General features: G+C 39.8%; 1 long non-coding RNA gene across 6 annotated transcripts in view; it reads right to left on the bottom strand.

Annotated features, from left to right (window-relative positions):
- LOC127185949 (uncharacterized) overlaps nt 1-17,019 on the bottom strand; it is an 80,491-nt gene that overhangs the window by 18,259 nt on the left and 45,213 nt on the right. For 2 of the 6 annotated variants that reach the window (XR_007830226.1, XR_007830225.1), the window contains one exon: nt 1,942-2,026. This is a non-coding gene — a long non-coding RNA (uncharacterized LOC127185949). Of the gene's footprint in view, nt 1-1,941; nt 2,966-11,142; nt 11,507-14,395; nt 14,501-17,019 lie in introns of those variants that run through there. The other 4 variants (XR_007830227.1, XR_007830224.1, XR_007830223.1 and 1 more) reach the window with 4 other exon arrangements.

The raw sequence follows: 17,019 nt of genomic DNA, 5'->3' as shown, positions 1-17,019 counted from the left end.
GTTACAATGTAAGACATACCTTCTATTTTTACAACATAAAGTGATATCCAAATAGCTAATTCTCCAACTTATAGATGAAGACAAAGAAAAAATACACACATTGAAATAGTATTTTTTTTAAAAAAGCTGATTCAGGAGTTGATCCCTCACTTTATAAAAAAAATTCCCCTGTAAGGTTTTACTGGAGTAAACACCACTCTGAATTTTCACATAGAATTAGTTTTCAGAAACTAAATTTATAGAATGCTTGGAAGTACAGTTCCAAATGACACTTTTCAAGTCTTTCTATTCTAACTAGATGTACATATTTGTTATCTAGTTATTAAAACTTGGTCATATTTCAACAAGTATGTATTAATCTAGCCACTGACATTTTCTGAGTACAGATTTTTTGGTTTAAAGACAGTTACCTTCCCATGGTACAGAAGAACTTAAAGTCTATAATTACTTAGCTTTCAGTGGAAATTGACATAGAGTATGGAAACAGACATTAGTAAAATCAAACAGCCAAAACTCTGGCATCTGAAGAGACCTATAACATCTTTTAAAAGTCTGGAAACTGTCTGGTGTTTCAATCCTGGTCCCTCCATTCCTAGCTGTGTACCCGAAGTGAAAGGAGTGAAATGAGTGTTTCAGTCGTACCCAGAAGTTACTCTATCACTTAAATATAACACTTAAAATTATTTTACTATTGATGACAAACACCTGACCAAGCCATAATTTCTTCACAGCACTTATATTTATGGTTTCCCCAGGACATTTTCTGGAGTCTCCTAAAGTCAGTGCAGAAGGAAGCTATAATCAGACGGAAGCAGTGGGAAAGGGCATTCAGAAACTCCCATCATGGCTAAGCATGGTGACAAAAAGCCTCCCATCCTAGCACATGCAGGAGCCTGGACGCTTGTGGCAATAGAATAAGGAGTTACTTCAAGGCCAGCCTAGGTGAAACCCTGCCTCAAAATAAAAATAAAACAAAACAAACAACAAACAACAAACAGAAATGTCATGTTGTTGGCCCAGGTAGGTCAAGACATTAGAACTGTCAACAGCCAGAAAGATAAATGAGTCAAAAAATTGGAGGAGCATTATAGTCTGTTCAGGGCAGAACACTGTCTATTTCCTCTTGATGGCCCCTAATAAGAGGGATGAAGAGGACAGACCCAGAAAAAAAGTACTCATGGTCTACTCTTTTGTTTTATTTTGTGTTTTCCTCCATAAGGACACAACATAAAAGCACACTACATTTACCCTAAGGAAAGCCTGGGCAGTTCAGTGAAGAATATCAGTATACAGTTTCTGTTAAATTGTCTTTCATTAAGAAATTTTACTTGCTCTGAGTACAAGAAGCTCTGGTTCCATCTGAAATCTCTATGAAGCAGTTCATCCATTCCACAAGCCCTCTGGTAACAAAAGCTAATAGTTTCTAGTTAGCATGTGATGTAGTTGAAGAATGATTTTTTTTTTAAAAAAAAGGATAGCAAGAAGACATCTCTGAGGTGCACATCCTCAAATACTGTGCTTTGCTCAAGGGCGAGCAAGTGTTCCAACTTGTCTTTAACATAATGGGGAAAGCTGGCAAAATGGTTGGGATTACAAATGAATGGTCGGGAAGGCTTCAGGACTCACCCCTTTGTGTGGGAGCTTGGGTCAGAGGCACAGACCCAGTTCCACTCAAAGCTAAAAGGTTGGTTTGGGGAAACATCCCAAGTGTTGTTTCTCTGCCAGCAGCTCAAAAGACCAAATAATCTTTTTCAGTTCTAGAAACCCCAACTATAAGTCAAGGTGAACACAGACAGCCCAAGAACCAATAATGGCCCTGGGATAGTATTGCCTAAAGGAACCTGAGAGACTTTCTCCTTTCTATTTTTCATCACCTGGAGAATAAGCATAAACAAGAAAATACAAGGAAGAAATAGAAATCTCTGTTTTAGTACTACTTACCACATCATCAAGGCTGAGCCAGACACCCCCAATAGTTTTCTTCCACTCCAAGGGTAGGAAAAACAGTCTCAAGTTTCCAGTCACACTGTTTATTTGAAAGCAAATAAAGTGACTTCATCAGTTGTATTTTGTAGCAATCAAAAATCTTTGGAGAATGCCAGGTCTAATGATACATGCTTATAACCTCCTGCTGTGGTAAGCAGAGGCAGGAGAAACAAAGGTTCAATACCACCCTGAGCTACAGAGTGCGATCCTGTCTACAAAACAACAACAACAAAAATCATATACTGTTTAACAAAGTACTCTACTCAGAGAGCACATTAGCTTTATATATAGTTTATATAAAATTTCCAGTATTAGAATTATCTCATAGGAACATGCCTCCATGACAATGCTATATGAATCCCTCTACAAACATGCATATGAGCTACATGCAGATTTATGTAAGATGTTGGAAGCATGTGTTGATGAGGACTGGACTGTGTTCTAAACATTTCCTGTCATGGAAGGAACTGCCTGTCTTCTTGCAGTTGTTTCACACAGAAGCCGAACACTTCACTCAGAAAATTTTTTTTATTACTTGTCTCCTGACCCCACCCATTTTTAAGAACAAACTGACTCAGTTCTTTGATGACAACAACATCGTGGGTGGGAGCAAATACAGTAGTGGGCAGGGTAGGAGAAGAGGAGGAGGAGGAAGAGGAGGAGAAGAAGGAAAAAGAGGAGGAGAAGGGAAAGAGGAACGGGAACGAGCCAAAAGCTGAATCATGACCATGTGAGTAATATTAGGTTTTTTTTCTTCTAAGGATATAAATCAAATTAAGCTTGTTTTGCTGTGGGTGAAGGAAAGAGAATATAATAATATGAATCAGAGACATTATCAATTGTGACACTCACTAAAAATTAACTACAATCACTACTTTCTCACAAGTTGTACAGAAAATGTAAGAGCACTCGTTAATCAATATAATCAGTGACAAAAATTCCTGAAGTTTGAACTCAGTTAAAGCCCTCTTCTATGAAAACAATGAAATTCCTTTTACACATACATTTCAATAACAAAACTTACTTTAGATCCCACCATGAGATAGGCTTTGGCCTTTGTAGGCTAGTGAGAAACACACAAGAATAATGCTGGGAAGAGATCAGGTTACATACTATCTAGTCAAGACAAAATCCAAAATTTACAAGAACCATTGCTCAAAAAATGAGTTCAACATCTCAAAAGCATACCACTGGAAATGATGAGTGCACAAGTGGACCAAACCCTCAGGAGGAAGAGTGCATCACTATCTTACTAGTTTGTAGGAAGAAGAAAGTAATTAAGTGAACCTTTCTAAGTGCCTTTGACTGAAATACATGAATCCTTCCGAATGAGTGAATTTACTAGGAATACTTAGAAGAAGATGGACCTAAGTCAAATAAAAATCAAGCTATTAAAAATGTATGCAGCAACCATGTCTCTGACTCAGCCATGTCTCTGACTTGATAAACAAGTATTAGGCTTTGGGCCGGAAGGAGGTCTGTAAATGTGAAACAACTTCTTGTTGTCTTTCCCGGCCCCCTCTCCCATCATTGTAAATTTCTAATGGCCAAACCCTGGATTTGTACTTTTTTTTTCTAACTGCTAAAACCGTTCTCTGCCACCTGAATTTACTGTAACATTTGGAAAAGGAATAAATGTTGTCCTGTTTAAAATAAAATGCATGCAGGTGGTCCTTCTTGCTATAGGTAGTTTATTTTATATATGTGTCATAATATAAATGTATATATAAAAATAATAACATATATAATAAAAGACTTAAAAAATAAAAAAGTATGCAGAAGTATTATGTAGGAGGAGAATCAGCCTTCTTCAGGCACATACCTATAATCCCAGCACCTGGACAACAAGGGCAGGATGACTGCTGAGGTCAAAGTCAGCCTGAATATACCCTGTGATAATCTTTGTTAAAGGAAAAGTGGGTAGCTTGAAGAAAAAGTTTTAAACAACCAAATTATCTTCTGTTCTTATGAAAATATAGATATTGGAGAGTCAAAGGGGTACTTTCCTCAACTTTCCAGTGTTGAATCTGGATCCCAGGCACTCATGTTAGGCAAGTGTTCTCAGTTATGTTTGTTGTTATTTTTGCTAAACCCTGGAGCTAACCAGACAGTGCTTTCTACAAATTCAGCTCCTTACAGCATGATCCACAGAGATCAAAGAAGACAGTGCTTTTATCACATTGTAAGGTTTTCCAAAGTTCATTTCTATTTATAGGATAGTAATTTTGTACTAGTATCATTAATGGGGTCTCTAATAAATTATTTCAAGACAACTTTGAATATGCCAAGGCTTTTAGGTTTCCTGGGTTCTTTGTAGCCCTCATTTTGGAAACTTTAATTAGTAACAACGAGTTCTTTGTGGATGACATTTGTACACCCCAGTTTACCTAGCTGCAAATCTGCCTAAATAATAGTAACAAATCTTAGCCAAGACATACTATCTATCAATGTTGGGCTTATACAAAATGAGCCACATCTGTTCTCAGATTGGGCAACTTAGCTATCTACACCCTCAGCCTTCAAGTTCTCTACCAAGCTTATATGATTTATACTTCAGTCAGAATTCTCCAAAACTCATAATCTCAAATTTCCTATGTAACAGAAACAATATTCTAAAGCCCAGTTTTGCCACATCCTGTTCTATGCCTGCTGTAAATGGCTAAAAGAAATCTCCAATTCATATTTTAGCTCTCTCTCTTTTTAAAATAAATAAAAGGTTCTCTAGCTGAGGAGATGGCTCAGCTAGAAAGTACTTCATTTGCAAGCACAAGGACCTAATTCAATCATCAGAGTTCATGTAAAAAAAAAAAGTCCTGTCATTGCACAAATCTGTAATCTCAGGGCTGGGTAAGCCAGAGCAACTGGCTCCCACGGCTTACTGGCCATCCTAGTCTAGCCTACTTAGTGAGTTCCAGGCTAGTGAGAGGCCCTGTATCCAAATAAAAGAAAGGATGAACAGTGTCTGAGAAATGACAAAGCCACTCACTGACCTCCACACATGCATGAGCACGTGCACATGCACCTGCACACACATAAACACACACATGCAGATGCTCTAAATATTGACTCAAGGAGAAAACAATGAGAAGAAAAAGCAAAACAGACCTCTCCCATCTCCACCACATGAACTTGGGTCACAGCCTTAATAAAAACAAAACTGAAAGTGAATTGAGTACCTGCCTTGGGAGGGAATGTGACCAAGTGCCTTTAGCTTCTACCGTGTCAGCAGCACACACACAATCAACAAATAAGCAGTGAGCCAAAATCAACCCTTCCTTCCAAAATTTTCCTTTGAGACAGGGTCTCTCACTCTAGGATCAAAAAGTTCTCCAGTTTCAGCCCAATTAGCTGGGGTATGTCATGACAATAATACATCTACTTCTAGCCTCATCTCAAGACCAGGAAGTTTCCTAATGTGATGTAGCTACTGGCTATGAAAGAGCTACCCTTTTCTCTCTGTTGCACCCCAGCAAGCCATTAGAAAAGAATGAGATAATCAATTCAAAACCACAGCTACTAACATTTGTGTGGGATGTCACCACAGGTCAAAACCTGGCTGCTGGAAACTCCAGATCTCTTTGCAATGTCCTCTGATCTTAGGAACCTATAGCTCTTTAAAAAGAAAAAAAAAAGAGAAGCAAATTTACAGCTGTCTGAAAAAAGTTATCCTTAAACCAATCACAACAAGAAAAATTAAATCTCACCAATGGATAATTAGTCCCAATGAAAGTGAAAAAGATGTTGACTGGGGAAACCGAGAAACCGTAATAAACACCTGGCTAGACCTCATCTTTCCCAGAGCAATTCATGTACAACAGCAACATTTTCTTTCACAGAAACTGAAAAGTGAACATTCCTAACCCCGCAAAAAAACTTGACAAAATTAAAATTCATAAATTCACTTTGTAGTTCTAAGATTCAATTTCATCCACGCTGAAACACCAGTTACTTAATGAAACTATATTTTTTCAGATTACCATTAGTAAGGAAACAAACTTTGCCCCTTAACTATGACATGGTGCCTTAAAGACAGACATCAGTAATGGTTAAGCTAGGTTTGCATTACTTCGTTCTGAGGAATTGAGAATTATTATGTGCTTTCACTTCACTGCTTGCAATAGATCAGTAAGTCTATATGTAATGTGGTAACAGAGCATAATACAGCTCCAACTACTTCCACCTTCCAATGTGTTGCTCTGAAAGGTAAAGTCCCAGTCATTCCCTCAACTTTACTAATATTAAGTTAAATCCCTACCACCAAGCTGTCTAACCGAATACACAAGGGCACTGTTCCAATGACAACAAAATTCCCTTTCAAAATAGTTTTATTGAGAGCCTGTCACACAGCAAGCATACTCAATCTATCCAGAACCAGGAATGCAGACAACATAGTCAGGTGAACATGTATGATCATGTACTGCCAACTTGTGGATGCCAGGGTAAACATCAGCTGTATGATAATCAGTGCTGGGCAGATAACAATTGAAGTCCCATGCACTGCCATATGTACCCCAATTTTAGAAATAGTAAGCTCTCAGGAAATGTCTAAGACTAACCCCTTGGACTATGTGACATACAGGTGCTGTTTTTTTCCCTCCAACAGGGTGAATCTACATTCCTTATCATCTATTTCTGATCACACTGGCATACACTCATTCAGTCATTCAACAACACCTTACCAAACATCTCCTAACTCCTAGGCAGTAGGAAGTTTTTGATCATAAGAGTGGGCTATCCAGTGATCTTTAGAGGGTGTTTTATGACTGCTTTCTTTCAGTTACTATGGCAGACTAACATAACTTATGTAGAGACAGGTTTTTCACTTGGTTCACAATTGTTTTGGTCCACAATTGGTTTGTTCCATTGCTTTGGGTCTGTGCTGAGAGTAAGGACAGTCAGAGAACTAAATGGCAGGAGGAATACTGAGGCCCTTGAATATTGAGGTTGGGCAAATGCACGGAGCTCAAGAAAGGAGAACTAGCTAGTTTAATGACAACTTGACACAAGTTGGAGTCATCAGACAGGAGGAAACCTCAATTGAGAAAATGCCACTATAAGATCCAGATGTAGCCCATTCCATCCCTTGGCTAGTGGTTCTGGATTCTACAAGGAAATAGGCTGAGCAAGCCATGGGGAGCAAGCCAGTAAGCAATGTCCCTCCGTGGCCTCTGCATAAGATCCTGTCACCAGGTTCCTGCCATGCTTGAGTTTCTGTGCTGACTTCCTTCAGTAATGGACTACAGTGTGGAAGGGTAAGCCAAATAAACCCTGTCCTTCCCCCAACTTGCTTGTGGTTTTGGTGCTTCATCACAGAAAAAAAAAAGAAGGAAAGAAAACAACCCTAAGACAAAAGGAGTACCCTTCAGGGAGCCAATGGCAACACAAGACAAAATGAAGAGCTAGTACTCATCTGACAAGCTGATGGACACCAGGACTAGTACATCACATTGAATTTCAACTGTGGAGGTCCTGGGTGCTCTTCACCGGATAAGAAGGAAACAAAATTCCTAACTGTAGTGAGGCCTACAAAGCACAGAAGAAGAGGCATGCCAAGTAATCCTAAAAGACAACTCTGCCAAAAAGGAATGGCACAGTAGCTTCAAGGAGCAAGTGAGTAGCAGGTGGTAGAAAAGATGACAAGGGAAAATAGGTCAATTGCAGAACCTCCCCCCCAAAAAAAGCATGGTCTTCACTTCTAATGATGCACAATAGGAAGCTAATTCAGAGCACCTATGGAGGTATGTTGGTATAGCCTGTTTGGTTTTCTTCCAAGCTCCTTCTCTTCAGACTTGACTTATTTTGATCCATTGTCTGGCTGCTTATTGTTGCTGCTGCCACACTGGCCACAGCCTCAATCCACATTTTTTTTTAAGGCAACAAAACAAAAGAGTTTGTTGATGATATAACCCAAAATAAGCCAATACACTGTGGCTATAGACTGAAGTATCTAGTAAGCCTTAAACTTCAACTGTTCAGCAGAGTAATCAATGATGTTTAGCAATTTTGCTAAGAAACACAAAACTCTGAGCAAAAGTACGTCAATAACTGGATACTACTCCAAAGCTACAGCATCAGTAGCAGCACACATTGCTTGAAAACACCTAACTATATATCCTATTCAGATCTGTCTCATGAACTGAAGATTGAACATGTCTCCATGAATAACCTCAATGGCTCCAGTAAGCAGGAATATAACCAAGAGGTATCTCCCAGAGAGTTGGCAAGCACTAGGTAGGATCTATCTATAGCCATAAAACAAAATCTGACCAGAGTTCTTCCTGGTCGGAGGATAGGCAGGGAGGAACTGAGGACATCAAATACTACCCTGAAGAGAAATGGCCTTGTGAGGGCTCTCCACTAGGAGAAAAGCTAGATCTAAGCAAGCTCAGCAAGAACAAGGAGTGACACACAGCTACCCAGTGAAACTGTGTTGCTGTGTAGGCACAGTATCTTTTCTCTTGCTTCTCATCTTTCTTTTCTTTTGTTTGGTTCATTGTTTTGCTTTTGTGAGTTTTGAGGTATGTGTCTATAGCCTTGCTGGGGATGGTATATTCTGGGCAAGTGGTTGACCACTGAGATACCTCCTTATCCCTATAACCTGAGAATTTAAAGATGAAGGTGGTCTCTACTCAAACCTTATCAACACACCAACCCTCTGTGACTTCCCCACCTCAGATGACTAAGAACTCCTAGTGATAATCCACCCAGGCCTGTCCCTAGCTGTTCTGTACTTTTAGCCACAGATGGAAGAAAACAGGTGTTAGAAATGCGATAGAACAGGATGGCATGAGTTGGTTTCCATTTTCAAAACCCTAGTATCGAACTAGGAACAGATGTGCCCAAACAAAGGGAGATAATGTCTTAGCATATGAAACTATATATTTGTATCACCTATACACTATATGCTCTGAAGATGACATAAATATTGGATTGCTCTTGACAAAGATAATTTTCTTACAACCTTACGATGTGCAGTCCCATAGCAAGGCTGCGGAACAAGACAAACATACATGATGGAGACCTTGCCCTTCAGAATTCATGATTCATAGAGACTTGTTGCAAAAGTGAGGAAAGATCAAACAGGGTATATAGGTCTGGTACTTTATGTAGAGAAGACTATACATCTAAAGAAATGTGTAGACTCCAAAGGAACAGAAAGAACACCTTGAACTTCTTCATGCTTTCTTCAGGTCACTGAGGGGGAGAGGACGGATAGCCCAACACAGTAACATGGACCAAGATGAACTTTCTACCAGAAGCTAGAAGAGCCCTGCTGGCAGCTCCATTCTTTGCTGCCTTCCTCCAGCCTCAAACCCCCATAGTGCTCATCCTTCAGAATACTCAAGTGTGGGATGAATAAAGTGAGCAGCAATTGAATGAGTAGCAAGGACTGCCAAAACACAATGGTGAGCCAAGTGCAATGCCCCAGGTGGACTTGGAAAGAGTAAAAGAACATGAAGGGCAGGGATAGAAGACCCAAGGACTACTTCCTTTATTTTTGTTGTTTCCTTCTCCCCATGCCCCCTTGTAAAGACAGATCATCTCTATAACTTAGGTTGTCCTTGAACACTATTCTCCCGCTTCAGCCTCTCCCCCATTTGCTGGATTTACAGGTATGAAGTTCTCCACAAGCCAGGAATGCCTTAAACTTTCTGCCTACATTTCTATTCCTAAACAGAATAAAGGAGCTGCAGCTGTGGCCAGTGAGCCAAGCAGTGGTGGTCCAGGAAGAGCTCCATAAAGAGCACATCTCAGAGGTATCACACACAAGCTGCTCCCCATCTCAAGTCAGAATCCTGGCTTACCTATCACTCAAGACACCAGATCCCACAGGGATCTGTGAGAAGTGGCTTGTCAAACAGGAAGATCCCAAGCAAGACCCCTTACCAAAGGCCAAAGCCACTAATACAGACAAAAGATGGAAGCAAGCCAGGCCTGACAATGGAATATGGACTCTGTTTACCAGGAAAGGCACTTGTTTCTCCACAGCCCCATCTTCCTAACTTAGTCATATGGGGACACAGTTCCAAGGATTCCCATTTCTCGGGTTGGGATTTTTGGATGGGAGGGATAATTGTTGGTTTGTTTTATTTTATTGAGTCACAGTCACTCAATGTAGTCCTGGCTATCCTGGAGCTCACTGTGTAGACCAACCTGGCCTGCAACTCACAGACATCCACCTGCCTCTACCTCCTGAGTGCTGAGACTAAAGGGACGCATTCTCCATCATGCTGGGTCAAATTTCCCAGTTTTCCAAGCAAGAAACACACTGTAGCATTCCAAAGTATATAGAGTAAAATAACATGTTAGTAAGCCAGTGTAGAGCTCTTTCACTGCTCATACCTTCTTGCCCATGGTTTAACATATGTATGAGCTCAAATATAGCATAAAATCAGTAAACTAGTCAGATATTAAATTAGGGAGCAAATTATTTGGCAATGACACTCATTCTTCCTCCAGCAAGAGTTGGAGATATAACTCTGCAGCAGAGTTCTGCACAAGGACTTGGATTTCAACAGGAGCACAATTTGCTACAAACACTTGTTTGTACAAACAAACTACCAATAATCACCACCAGCAAAAGCAACCCCCTGGTGTCAATGGGGAATGTTTATGTAGTTTGAAGTCAAGGTAACAGAGTACAACATGTGTCCCCAGATTCATAGAAGTGCTAAGATGTGGGCTGGGATGCCTCTTGCCTTTTGGAACCTCGACTCTTAGAGAAAACTGCAAAAACATGCTCCTGAGTTATTGGGGGCATTTCTTACTATATACTGCATGCAGGTGTACATGTGAGTGAAAGGCCAAAGTTTAATGACAAGTGTCTTCCTGGATTACTTTCTATCTTATTTTCTGAGACAGGGTATCTCACTGAACCTAGAACCCATCAATTCAGCTATATTGGATGGCCAGCAAGCCCCTGTCTCTGTTTCCTTAGTACCAAGGTTACAGATATGTGCTGATGTGCCCAGCTTTTATATGGATGCTGAAGATCCATTTTCTGGTTCTTAAACTTATGATACAGGTACTTAACCAACTGAGCCACCTTCCTAGCTCACGTTTCAAGTTTACTGAGTTGGATTGAGTGACACTTCTTTCAAAGGAGGACCTACATATGGAGAGTTAACAAATTTCTGAAAGTATTAAGAAATTTACCTTAATCTTACTCCTTGGAACTGGAGAGATGGCTCTGTGGTTATGGGCACTTTGTTGTTCTTTCAGAGAGCAAGGGTTTTGTCCTCAGCATCCACATAACAGCACACACCCACAAACACAGGTTCCATGGGATCTGATGCCCTCTTCTGGCCTCTGCAAGAACCAGGCATACATAAATGTTGGTTCACAGACAAATGTAAATGCAACCATGCATAGACATAAAATTAAAATCTAAAGGAAAACAATAAAGACAGTGACTCTAACCATTAAGTGATAACTTTAATTGGAGCTTCTCAACAAAGAGCAGTGTCCCTGAAATGAGGAGATTCTAGGAAAGCTAGGACTAAATATAAATAAGTCTTGGGGTTTTGTTTGTTTGTTTTTGCCATGCTCAAAGCACACACAACTATGGAGTTGATACTACAGCAGAACAATGACCAGTGTAGGCTAAGTTTTAGGGGACAGGAAAAGAATGGAGCTGAATGAGATGAAATAGGGATCGGCTACATTAGACAAGCTCATTCAGTGAAGAATTTCTGGCAGCAAAGTCAAAGTGAATCATAATTCCCTTACTACAGCTAATGGATTTCCTCTTCACTCATTTCTATCCCCTTGCTTTTCCATGCCTGCCACATGGACACTGAACCAGTTCTACATGCTGCAGGCATGTTGCTATAACCTTTCAAACACCAATAGTTTCTCTAGAATATTTTTTCTATCCCTGCATTTTTTGAAACAAGGTCTCTCTATTGGCCAGGCTAGCCTCAAACTCAGAGAGATCCTCCTGCCTCTGCTATTCAATTGCTGCGATTAAAGGCATGGGCCTCCACCACCACCTGGCTTCTGCTGTTTCTTTTAAAAGCAGTTTATGGTAGAAAACTTCTAAGTACACACAAAAATTAAGAGAATACTACATTAGTTATAGGTATATCTTAAATTTCATTTTTCATATAATAATAACAATAATAATCTGCCTTTAAATGGTTTAAAAAACTCGGTAGAAAAATCAATAAGCAAGTGAATATATAAACCTTTCTCAGGCCAACAGGTAGATTATATTTGTCGTTGTTGTTGTTTATCAGACAGGGTCTCATACTGTGGCCCCAGCTATCCTAGAACTCACTATGTAACTCAGGCTGGCTTCAAATTCACGGAAATCCTCTTGTTTTACCCCAACAGGTGTTTGGATTATAGGCATGAATTCACCACACCCAGTGGGAGATTTTTATTTTGTAATTGCACTTATTTATTGTGACATTGATATAGATATAGATGAATGTATGCCGTGGAGGTCAGTGTACAACATGTGGTAGTTGGTTCTTGCCTTCTATCGGAGCATAATCAGATTGTCAGGCATAAGGCAACCACCAACCTGAGATAATGTTAAGACATAATTTTCTAGGGTGTTTGGTTGTTTTCTTATGGTTCTCTATAGGAGTTAAAGTATCAGATGAAAGTTAATATACAATTAACCACATCATTAATCTCTAGGTCCAAGTTCCAAATTTATTTGAAAAGATATTATGAAAAATTTGGTTTTTTTTATATTTTAGATATCTTTAAAATTTTTTTATTAATTTATTCTTGTTACATCTCAATGTTTATCCCATCCCTTGTATCCTCCCATTCCTCCCTCCCTCCCATTTTCCCATTATTCCCCTCCCCTATGACTGTGACTGAGGGGGATTACCTCCCCCTGTATATGCTCATAGGGTATCAAGCCTCTTCTTGGTAACCGGCTGTCTTTCTCACGTACTCTGGTGCCTCACATTTGACCATGTCCCCTGGAGGGGGAGACCTGGTGGCACTCAGAGGAAGGACAGCAGGTTACCAAGAAAAATTTGTTTTTAAATGAGATATAAATACTTTTATAGCCTCCTATACTGTTTTGGTTGTTTAGCTGTTTGGTGGAAGTCAGGCTGGCATCTTCTTAAATGTAATTTGAAGGGAGAACAGATCATTTTTCAGATAGTCAAAACAGATGCCACAACTGAAAATGTGATACCTTGTCTTCTTCCAAAGACTAGAATAAAATGAACTCCTTGTATAAAACCTTGACTTCTAACTAAATTTCACCTTTCCTTTACCTCCATGTCACTTTCCTTAAAGTTCCTAATGTCCTGTTTACTAACCACTTCTCACCCTAGTCTTTATTCAGCACAATCAGTGACAGTCCCTCCTCTTACCCAAGGAGGACAATGTATCTAGAGCATGTTGCAGAGAGAAATTCTTCTGATGCTCAAAATCCCTACATTGAATAATGGGTTCCAAGAAACTCATGCTTATTTCTTTGTCTTGTCCACTTTCAATCATCTTTAGATGACGTCATAAAACACGTGCAACATAAATAAATGGTATCATGTAAGAAATGACTGCACGTTGTATAAAAAAATGCAATTACTTTCCTTAAACATTCTAGATGTGATACGTCCTGTCAGAATGCTCCCAAGATCCTACTCTGCAACATCTCCAGTGAGCTCTTACTTGCTGACAGCTATTTCTGGCATGTAGAATAAACCACCATGAGAGCCTCTTCCCTGCTGTTCCATTCTTTGCAAATCTCACCTTTCTTTGCATTCTAAGGTTCTCCTCTTCTACAAGCTCTGCCTCACCTCTTTACTGAGGTTTTAACTTGAGGTTAAGTATTCTGAAATGTCCAAGAATGACAACATTGTGCCAGATGGCATGGTTAGTTATTTTTACAGCTCTCTGGCCACTTAGGAGACTAGAGAAGAGAAAGTATTGTGGGGGTAGATGAACACACAGAGCCTCTAAGCTGCTATGGCCTTGCAACTCAAGGTACCTTCTAAACACTTAAAACAGAACTTTGTGGGGAGGCAGAGGTGGTTTAGTGGTTAAGAGCACTTGCTTCTCTTCCGGAGGACCCAGTTTTGGTCCCTAGCAGCATCAAGGTAGTATACAATCACCTTTAGCACCAGCTCTGGGACATCCAACACTCTCTTACGCTCTCTGAGTACCTATACACATTTTGGCCATAAATTCACATGGGCACACATGTTCACAAATAAAAATAAGTAAATATTTTAAAAAGAAATCTTAACAATTGGCCTATATTAATACTATGTGATGCTCACAAAGCAGTGTCCTTAACAGTATGATGCATTTCTGTCTTTGGCATCCCACTGATTTTTATGCTTACTAAAAATCTCTTTATTATTAATCCAATGCAGTGCTTCTCAATGCTTTCTGTTATTTAAAACTCAGAGCCTATTTAATAATGGCCTTTACATACCTTGGACAAAGTATAGGTGCATGCAGACGGGGTCACAGGCTCATTATCACCACCATGGCAAAGAGCTCCAGACAAAATGGAAGAAGTCCAAATGATGTCAGGAAAATAGCTTGAGAAAAAGAGAATACGTGTATCTTAAACATGAAAACTTGTTTAAAGGCAGTTTATAGCTAAATCCTTAACAATAGTGAACTTCAGTTTCTATTCTTTGAGATGTATCTTCCAGTCATCTGATTTCCAAGACACACTCATAAATTTCAACTATGACATCACATCCAAAATAACACAACTAAAGACCATGCTGCTATCTTCTATCATCTCTCTTCATAGAAAGAATAGGATCCTTCAGTTTTAGGAAGAACCCAAACTAAATAAATACTTCAAGTGCTTTTTCCACTTCAATGAATCCTCCCAGGCAGTCATAAAAACACAGCACCCTCAACAAAGATGTCTAATAATAGCAGCTCACATAACCCCCCCCCCCCACCGCCTGGTACTTAGAACCTCCCACCCAAGTTTCTATGGTGATTCTCACTCCTCTCCCTCATTCCTTCTAGCAGATTGTATAATTTATTGGGGATATGTAAAAGACTGAACATTTATAGCTTCTCATAATATATTTTTTCTCTTAAAATTAAGAATTTAGGCCAGAGACCTCTATAAGATCCTAAATGGATAAAGGAAAGATAAGAATTCGAGGTTGATTTTCTCACTTTTTACAGTCAGGAAACTAGAATTTGCTCAAGTGAAAGCCAAGTTTAAGCATGCCGTGTAGTTGAAAAGTCACCAGTGAAATATTAATTGCAGCTGAAATCTGACATACACTTGCCTATGTTCCTTGGGTACAATATATTTCCATGATTAAAAATACATTCAATTTCCTTGAAGTGCAAATTTAATCTGTCAAACTGCATGACAACACCATAAAGCTGCTGAATTCTGAAACTAAACCTGCTAAACATTCTGGATGCCCTTCTCCAAGGAAAAGTCGAAGGAAATCTAATGTATCCTTTCCAGCCATCCACATCTGAAAAATACAAAATCATCTCCAATGAAACTGCTAAATGTGAACAGGACTGTAACTTCTCAACCTAAATTTACATCTCCATACTTGTAAATGGTGCCCAAATATAAAGTTCCCTTTGTGCACCTAGGAACGCCAAAGGATTTAGAAGGTCTGCAAGATCCCTGTAGCAGACATTGGCATAAGCCTTCACATACTGTAGGTTGTATCTTTAAAAGGTGTCAAAGGAAAAGCATATGAAATGCTGTGATCTCCACCCACTGCCACTTAAGGCTTACTGCCCACGCACTGCACAGCCCCTGCCAGCATCCTGCATCCACCCTTTCTTTCAAGCCTACTACATTAGACCATGGAAACTCAGGATGTGTGGTGGCCAGAGGCCCCTGATTTGAATCCAGCTGGCTTGCCACGTGGCGTGGCCATGACCTTAGTCACACTTCCCCTGACTTCCTGTGAGTGGGCTCAAGTTGGAGCCAGACCTTCTCCTATGTAGCCCGCCCTAGTCCTGGAAATTCAAAGCCCCACTCACTAAGACATTCCATTCTCACTTCCACAACAGGACTTCCCTTCCCCACCCCTCAGGAACAACAGGTCTTTTGAGTATCCTTTACCACCCCGAGAACACCTTAAAGCATTTCACTATCCACTATTAAGAAACACATTTCCATCTTATTTGAGATTTTTCAGACAAGCTAGTTTCCAGATCCTCACTAAATTGTTTGAACTATAGCCACAGTAACCACTTCTATAGGAAGAATGGGCGTATTTTACACTTCATGTACCAAATGTTGAGCTACAGAAAAGCTCTCCTCATGAAGGAGGTGCCTGTTCATTCAGCAAAGTGGGCCTGCTGGACTGGATTTACAGAAGCATTAGCTCCACGCTCTTTTTCTAAGCTGGAATGAAAAGATCTCAGAAATTCTTGAGTTTGTCTGGGCCTCATTGTATGTGCCTCTAATCCTAGCTCTTGGAAGGCTGAGTCAGAAAAATTTTGAATTCAAAGGCTGCCTGGGCTACAGAGTGAGTAGGGTCCTATCTCAAAACAAAAAAGTAAAAAAGTAGGGATGGGCATATAGTTCAGTGGTTCAGTCCTCAATGAGGCAGAAGGATAGAAGAAAGGAAAGGAAGGGAAAAATCTCTGAATAATCTTTCTCTTTGAAACGTATCTTTCTCTCTTTGTATTTGTGAGTGTGCGTGCACGCACGTGTGTGTGTGTGTGTGTGTGTGTGATTGGGATGGAGGAAAAAGTTTTTTTTGCATGTAGGCAAAAAAAAAAAAAAAAAAAAAACCCAACAACCTACCACGAACTACATTCCTCCCAGGCCTTTGTCTTAGTAAACAGGTAAATGACATTTAAAAAACTTAGTAAATTTTCCATTCCGCTGTGGTTAAGGTTTTGTTTCATGGGCTGATGGAACTGAGGCTGTTCAGTGACAATAGTAGCCACATCTTTCTCCAAATATTTTAATGTAGATTGTAGAAATGATTTTTTTCAAACAAAGATGTAAAGCTTGGAAAAGCTACAGTCAAGGAGCAGTTCATAGCCACCCCCCATCCTTTAGCCTCACAACATCATCAAATTCACAATCAGACATGCATG

This window comes from Acomys russatus, chromosome X, assembly GCF_903995435.1.
Source record: "Acomys russatus chromosome X, mAcoRus1.1, whole genome shotgun sequence".
NCBI lineage: Eukaryota > Metazoa > Chordata > Mammalia > Rodentia > Muridae > Acomys > Acomys russatus.
This window is presented reverse-complemented; position numbering and strand designations above follow the sequence as displayed.